At 39.8% G+C, this 8,272-nt stretch overlaps 1 pseudogene; it reads right to left on the reverse strand.

Annotated features, from left to right (window-relative positions):
* Positions 1-6,052: 6,052 nt before the first annotated feature.
* Positions 6,053-6,937, reverse strand: LOC149228598 (U-box domain-containing protein 6 pseudogene; annotated as a pseudogene).
* Positions 6,938-8,272: the final 1,335 nt, after the last annotated feature.

Here is an 8,272-nt window from a genome sequence, read left to right on the forward strand (position 1 = left end):
CATGGCAGCAATCCCTCAATACCTGGGTAGTTCAAACAATAAACCAAGTTAAGTGAGCGGGCATATTCCACAGAGGTTCTCGGACCCCTAAATAGTATGAGGCAACAACCCTTACAAACATGGAAAAATTCTTTTAACTATGTGTTTAAACCAGTGACAAGACTATCGATGTTTCCAACCATCGACGGATAGTCCCAGGCCCAAAGAACAGGCACTCTGCAATACGGTGGACCCGCCAAGATTATAAAACATGATATACAACATATCACATCCAGGGGACTCCATCGCAATCACAATTAGCGAAAGACCCGTGCTCTGTGATGATTGCGAACTTGCCGGGATAATAGAATGCAGTTTATAAAATATCACATTTGGATCATCCCCACAAATCGCAATCAGCACATGTATATCGACATGGTACTTGTACGATATGTGATCATGATTAGACCACATCAAAAATGGCTTCATTGGGGGCTGATTCTTAAGTACTCGTTCCTCCTCCAACTTGCAATATGCAATATCATAATCACAGTGGGGATCCCATTGGGGCCGATTCTCCTTAAGTTGCGACCTCTTTTTCTGTGATAAGAAAAATGCAGGACCAATGGAAGCCTGCCACTTGGCACTTCCCCATTTGCTGAGAGTGTTTTCCACATCACTCCTCCTGGCACCTAGATATGTCAAACATAAACTTTGAATTACTTTAACTTCTTCATATGAACATGGATTTGAGTATCGTTCACACCATTGGAATCAAGATGACAAGCAATTCGATCTGATGCTAGGTTTATCTAGATTCTACCACTTTTAGTTTTGAGCCTTTTACCATGCCATTGGAACTTTTTGAAGATCCACCTGGATCAATACTCTAAGATCCTCCTGGACCAACCCTCTTGGATCAATCGTCCAGGATCCTCCTGGACCAATCCTCTAGGATCAATCCTCCCCACTAAGAGCTTTTGGACCTCCAAAAGACTTTTCAGTCAATTGGAAAGTGAGGAAATTTCTCCCTCAAATTTTCCTTCTCCATCCATCGATCTTTTCTTGGATGCATTCCTTTGAAGCCAACATGGATATACTCCACATTTCCCGATTGTGAAGTTTTGGCTTTTCGGTCAAGTATGATATCTTCAGGAAACTTATCTAGATACTCTGGTGCAAAATCATTCACTATAGGAATGTTTGCAACCTCCTTAGTATCCATAATCAATGGAGGTCCATAAAGCTTTAGATTTTCTACATTTACCACTTAGTACATATGCATATAAGCAGGCAAGTCAAGATCAAATGCATTGTCTCCAATCTTTGCCAATATGGTGAAGGGACCATATCGGATGGGTCTCAACTTCTTCCCTTCTCCCTTCATTATATCCTTGCTGATATGGAGCCATACCTTATTCCCAACTTGAAACTGATGGTCAACTCGGTTCTTATCATGTCAAGATTTATACCGAGCTTGAATCTTCTCCTACTTCTCCTGTACTTCCTGATGAATCACCTGTATATGCTAAATGAACTTCTATACTTTGTCCCCATCATCTCATCCATTGCTATCCTCCTCATTTCCAAAAACCATGTTCAAGGGATCTCTAGGTAGATAGCCAAAACATGTCTCAAATGGTGAGCTCTGTGTCGATGAATATGCTTCTCAATTGTATGCATGATGCACATAAGGAAGTTGTTCATCCCACAATAGCCTCGCAACAAGTGTACCACGGTGCAGTTGAAAACCTCTATCTGTCCATCGGTCTGTGGATGAAATGCTTACTTATTTTCATCTTAGTGTCCATCATTCTCCACAAGCTGGTCTAAAACTCCCCAAGAAAGCGAGAGTCTCGATCTGACACAATAGATGCGGGCAACCCAAAACGGACCCAAACATGCTAAAAGAAAAGAAAAGCAGCCTACTCAGCAGTGACCTGCTTTTTAGAAGGAATTAAAATACACATTTTACTAAAACAACCCACAATGACATACAAATAGTCGTGATCTTTCCTAGACATAGGAAAACCTCCTACAAAGTCCATGGACACACTTTCCTATGGTTGACTCAGAATAGGGAGTGGTATGTAGAGCCCAAATTTTCAATTAGAGGGATTTGAAACAAAACACAACACACAACCCCTTACAAAGTGAGTCACAATGTTTTTCATATGAGGCCAAAAACAAAACCTTTGCAAATGACATAACTTTTTCTCAATTCCAAAATGACCAGACACCAGAGAGGTACGAGGCTCTCTGATTACATGAAACCTTTCATCACTAGGTATGCACAATTTTCCAAGGTGGTACAATAGATTTCCCTGCAAGTAATAGTTTTCCACCTACGATCCATGAGTTAGTTTGGCATAGATTTCTTTAAAATAACTATCGTTAGCATATTGTTTAGCATAACTTTTTAATGATAAAGAAACATTTTGGAAAATTACAGATGCAGAAATAGGAGGGCGAGAAAGCATATCTGCTACTTTGTTGCTTGTGCCCTTCTTGTATCTTATCACCAAATGAAATTGTTGGAGGAATCCCATCCATATGAAGTGATGGGCTTGCTAAAGCTTGGTCTGTGACTGAATATACTACAAGGGTTGATGATCCATATGGATGATGGTCTCCTCACCGATCAGATATTGTTTCCACTTCTTTACACCCTGGACCAAGGCATACAATTCCCTGTCATACATGGGATAATTCAAAACAAAATGGGATAAATTCTCTTAATGGTAACATATAGGCTTTCTTTGCCACATCAATACAACGCCCATGGCATATCCTCTAGCATCTATTTCAATTTCAAAAGGCCGTTGAAGTTCTGGTAAGGCTAGCACTGGTGTTGTGCTGATCTTCTCTTTCAGTGTGTCGAAGCATTTATGTTGTTTTCCTCCCCACTGAAAGGCCTGCTTCACACTATTCAAGGTGTGCAAGGGGATTGCGATAATGAAGAAGTTCACAATGAACCTTCTCCAATAATGTACCATGCCCAAAAAACTTCGAACATCTGTAACATTCGTGGGCTCAAGCCAATTCATAATCGTCTCCACTTTAGAGGGATCTATCTTCAATTTTCCAGTGCCGACAATGTGTCCTAAATATCAAAGAAGTCTTCTCAAACTCACACTTTGATAGTTTCAAATACAACTTTTAACTTTTCATAAAATCAAGCACTTTCTTTAGATGACACACATGTTCATCCCATGTCCTACTATACACAAGAATATCGTCCAGATATACAAGAACAAAATGATCAATAAAAGGTCTATATAAATCATTCATTACCCTCATAAACATGGATGTAGCATTGCACAGTCCGAATGGCATCACCATCTATTTGAACAACCCTTGTTTGGTTTTGAACGCAGTCTTGCAAACATCCTTCTTTGAAATTATAACCTGGTGATAACTACTACACAAATTCAACTTTGTAAAATAAACAAAATTTTTCAACTGATCTAACACTTCATCAATGCGAGGGAGAGGGTATCGCTTCTTCACCGTGATCTTGTTCAACGCCCTGTAATCTATGCACATTCTCCATGTGTCATCTTTCCTGGGCACCAATATGAACAATTAGCCACAAGGAGTAGAACTCGGTTTGATGAATCCCTAATTTAATAGGTCCTGCACCTATTTCTTGATCTACTACATCTCGATAGAAGCCATCCTGCACATGCCAACATTCAGTAAAGGAGAATCTTGTTGGAAATGGATCTCATGTTGGATTTTTTGTTTAGGGGGAAATCCTCTCAGTTCCTGAAACAATCCATCATAATCAAAAACAATTTCAAATAATTATTTCTTATTATCAAGATTACAGCATTTGAAAGCGTCAACCATCTCCCTCTTTCACTCTCACTATCATGAGAATGAACCCTTTTTTGGAATTAACTAGTCGTTTAATTTGTCCTGTGCTTACAAGGCTAGCATTAACTTTTGTATGATGAGCTCTGACTATATACTCTACCCCATCCTTTGTGAGGTGGTATTTTTTTTCATGCTGAAAGAAAACAACCTTTCTATCATATAGATATGGGCTTCCCAAGATGATTCCACAGATGTCCAAAGGCACTACATCTAACTCTACCTCATCAACTAATTTAGAAGCAATAACAAATCTGGCCCTACACTACTTGGTGACCTGCAATTTGGCTTTATCGCTTACCCAACCAAGTGGGTATGGACTCGAATGAGGCTTAGTTTCAAGGCCTAACTTTTTCACTAAGGACTTTGAGATTAAGTTTGCTTGGGAACCTAAATCAAATAGAGTTTCCACCTTTATATGTTTTATGAAAACTCTAATGTGGAATAACTCAATTATCTTCCACTCATTACTTATAGGCTCATTCAAATAACTAGTACTTGCAACCGAATTAGAACTATCATTAATAGAAAGAGTACCTCTTGCGCCCACGGTTGTGATCAATGTCTCATCACTGGAATCTGATCCAAGGTCCTGCGTTGTTGCCACTGTCTTCTGCTTCCCCTTTCCACCGAATCTCTTCGGTCTCAACTTCGGATGAAACTTCCAACAGTGTTCCTCTTCATGACCATCCTTCTTGCAATGACTGCAAGATGGTGTTTCTCCTTCCCCTTTCTTGGCTATGTTATCACAAAATCAAGAACTGAAGGGCTGCTGATCAGGTAGACTCTGTGTAACTCTTTCAGACCAATCTTTTGACTAAGGCTTAGCCTCCTTAGCCTGAGAGGGCTCTCTCAAAAGGTTATTGATTTTGATTATTGAGAAGATGGCTAACTCTTGTAAAGTGACATGAACAAGTATGCTGGCTGGACAAACATTAAACTAATTTCCATTGGGCCTATGGAATCAATCATACTTCAGTAAACAATGACACTGCCTTTACATAGAATTCAGGGCACTTTGCATTAAGATGTTCAGAACACAACTTATATAAAACCACAGTTTACAAAGACATACAGGAAGTCAGAGCATGATTAATGAATTCTGAGTGATTATGTATTTGTACAACTGTAAAAGAACACTAAAGAAAATATACCATCACACATTCTGAACAAGGAAATCCCTTATGAATCCTGAGAAGAAAAACAGTCACTTATATTACTGAACTCTGTTTTCTACATGAGCCAAAACAGTCCTCTGTTTTATAAAATATCCAACCCCAATTACATAGAGGTTTCTGCTATATATAGACACATACTTCTAACTACTTAGAGATTCCTCCTCCAGCATGAGGGGAGCTCGATGACTGTCACTAATGACACCTATCTGTTATTGATCTGACTCATTAAATACAATAAGTGCTAAACTGGAGTTTAAAGAGTCCTAATTTTACTATAACTCTAACTCTATCTTCCTCGTAGAATGATTCCTTCTTGTTCTTTGACACCTGTCTCCTTTTAGTTTGGTCGAGATGGCTGAGAGGAGGATTCAATGTTCCATGCTAGCTTTGGATGCTGAATGCTTTGATGGTTCAGTGATGTTAGGAGAAATTCCCTGTTTTTCGGTTCCAGTCTTCCACCCCTTATTCGAATATGCAGCAGCATGTCTTCTAGCTTTTAATTACCCAAATTGAACGGATTGCCACGTCCATGATGTGCTGGCCACCTTTTTCCATGTATGAAGATAACATCTTTCTTTGCTGTCAATCATAATTTATCGATTTAATTGTAACATGCAGCTAAAGCAGTTTCGTAGTGCGCTACGAAACTGCTGTGTAACTTCAAAAACACAGTCTTCCTTTAATAACTAAATGATCACCACTGATCATGGCTTAAGCACCTTACTCCCTTGATCCCTTTGACAAGATTTGCTTGCAACTTTTAAAGAAACGGATATTGCTCCTGAAGATACCATTGACTGTAAATGAACACCTGCCACACACAATGCAACTTAGAAAACCAGACTTCCCCTGCTTTTGGTACTTTTAGTTTGACAGAGTCATCATGTTGATATGTGATGTCAACAGAGTGTGATGGGTCTAATCTCAAAGGAGATGTTGGAAGAGGTTGAGTAATTGGATCTGGAACCTTGACTCCATGTTTTTCACACCAACTGACAATCAGACCTTTGATACAGTAGTTAGGAGTAATGGAAAGATATGACAATTTTTGCTGAGATTTTAGGCATGTATCGTTCATATGTTTGGCCAGATGCAATGACTACAGGGTCAAACATTAGCTGCAAGGAAATTGGACATCTATATTCCTCAGGAGGTACTGGTGCACCCCTTGAACTGCTGTTGGTTTCTTTAGCAGCTAAGTTAAATGACCAATGTCTGGATCCATACTGGTCATCTTTCCTTTCCACACTTAATTCACTTGCAATTTCTCTACCTGATTCCAAACATGGATCTGAATTCCGAGAACCATTATCTAGAGAAATATAGCTGACCTTGGCATACTTTCTTAGAATATTTAGGAGGTAAGCAACAATAGAAACCTTCTTCTGATCTCCCTCAGCCTGGGCTTTATTAAGCAGCTTCTTTAGAGCTCTTCTCTCTGTTAACACAGCTTTTGGAGGTATTATGCCTAACCTATTAGCTACCTGATGGAAAACCTCTAGTTGTGATGTATCATCCCAACTGCCAGAACTATGCTGCAGCAGTGCAATAATATCAATACCAATTTCCATCTCCGATGGTTCTAATGCAAATGTCATCTCTTCGAGCTCTTCAACAATTTCAGCTATCTGCTTGGCTAAGTTTCGCGGCACCATGGATTGAAGATGGCTTAAATTTTGAGCAAGTGAACCTTTTATCCTTGTAAATTTTTCTAGGATTGAGTCCCTAGTAACAGCCAAGTATAGTTTGCTACATTCGGCACAATACTGAAGAAGGGTTGTTTCCTTATCAAGTGCAAGGTGCAGAGCACACAAGGACTGTATGCCTGGCATACATCTTGGCTGCACTGCCTCTAAAGATGGAAATATTTTAACAATCTTATAGGCAAGTCCACCAAGTTTCATAAACGATCCTCCATGTATCTTAGCAGCATCAGCTGCTGTTATAATACCTGGAAGCTACTTTAATGTCTTTCTTCACACCCAGTTCTGTCTGCACTTTTGATAGTTCCTCTGTATTTTTGCCAAATGAGTCGAGAAGTCTTTTCAACCGAGCTTGCATTTGCTCCTCTTGAGATGCCAACTGTTTGATCAAGGTGGAATGACCTTGACTAATACGACCCCTTTTCCGGCAAAGAAAAACAAATGTCAACCATGCGTCTATGTCCTCTGTCGGTGGAAGAACTAATACATGAACATCTAGTAATGCTTGCCAAACCTCGACATTTCGTTTGGATCCTTGTATCCGATCAATAAAGAAAAATTAGAACATGAGGTGCATACTTAAATGCAAACGCATTTCGTTTGTCAAAAACTCTTCACTGACACGTACACAATCCCACAACCATGTATTCCCAATGTACTTGGAGATGACATATGCACTACCACTTAGTTGATAACCAGCTTCATATATATTTGCTGCTTTTCCAACATAAAAAGGCCATCTTTCTTCCATATGCATCTTTTAATAAAGGGATCTGTAGAAAAAAATAGGGGAGAAGCACAAGGCGAGGCTTGGAAAAGGTTGGTTCTAAAATGCCCTGAAGGCGGTTCAAAACGTATGTATACTTTCCCCAGAGCTCCGGTCTGCTCTCCATGAGAGACAAATTCAATATCCTATGTATACACCAGATACCAAAACTAACAACTAGGCTTGCTACCCAGACACAACCCTCACCACAATGAGGAACTGACGGGACAAGGACTGAAGCTGATTCACAGGTATTTGGAATAGGGGCAAATTTGTAGTCCTGACGCTAATTCTGTGCATCACTGTTGTATAACTAGCTGAGACCACCCATTTTTTCACCAACCCATCCTGCAATGTTTAACTTTGTATCCATTCGTTGATGAAGCTACGAAGATCCTTATGCATCAATTCTGTCACCAGACAGCACTACTTCTGTCTTTATCTACAAACGAGCTTAATGCCTGCAAAAGATTTGAGTGCAAAAGTTTAGACATTGCAGAAACCACCGCTTCCTTGAAATCACTGTCGCTGCTCTCATCTGCATTTCTGGAGGGAAGCAGAACTCTGTACAATAGGCATGCTAGGATTTTGGCCTCCACTGAAAACTCGAACAAATCCCCAATTTCGTAGCACGCTATGAAACCACCTAAACATGTAGCGCTGCGAAACTGCTAAAGGATTTATGCGCTGTGAAAACACTTTGTCCTTAAGCTAGTCTGAGCAATTTTGGCAACAGAATTTTCAGTGATAACAGTGGCTCCACTTGGGAT

The sequence above is a fragment of the Pinus tabuliformis genome, chromosome J (assembly GCF_031772625.1).
Source record: "Pinus tabuliformis cultivar Carrire ecotype Pingquan chromosome J, CPIR1, whole genome shotgun sequence".
Classification (NCBI taxonomy): Eukaryota; Viridiplantae; Streptophyta; class Pinopsida; order Pinales; family Pinaceae; genus Pinus; species Pinus tabuliformis.